Source organism: Myotis brandtii, unplaced genomic scaffold (assembly GCF_000412655.1).
Source record: "Myotis brandtii unplaced genomic scaffold, ASM41265v1 scaffold1218, whole genome shotgun sequence".
Taxonomy (NCBI): domain Eukaryota; kingdom Metazoa; phylum Chordata; class Mammalia; order Chiroptera; family Vespertilionidae; genus Myotis; species Myotis brandtii.
The window spans coordinates 481,837-482,183 of NW_005354247.1; positions in this window are offsets into that span (position 1 = coordinate 481,837).

A 347-nucleotide genomic window follows, 5' to 3' on the forward strand; every position below is an offset into this window, starting at 1 on the left:
TATTTTACCATGACATCCTGCCTCACCAAAACTTATATAATTATCAACACAAAAATAATTTTATTTTCAGTGTCAAATTTTTAAATGGAGTTTTTAATGGCATTCACAATAATATCAGGTGTGAAAGAATCCTATATAATAATAGAGAAACATGGTAATTAACCGTAACTTCGCTACCCTTCCCATTGGCTAATCAGCGAGATATGCAAATTAACTGCCAACCAAGATGGCGGCCGGCAGCCAGGCAGCTGAAGCGAACAGGAGGCTTGCTTGCTCCAGTGATGGAGGAAGCCAACGTTCCCCGCCTGCTGCTGGCAGCCTCTGAGCTGCACTCTAAGAAACAATGT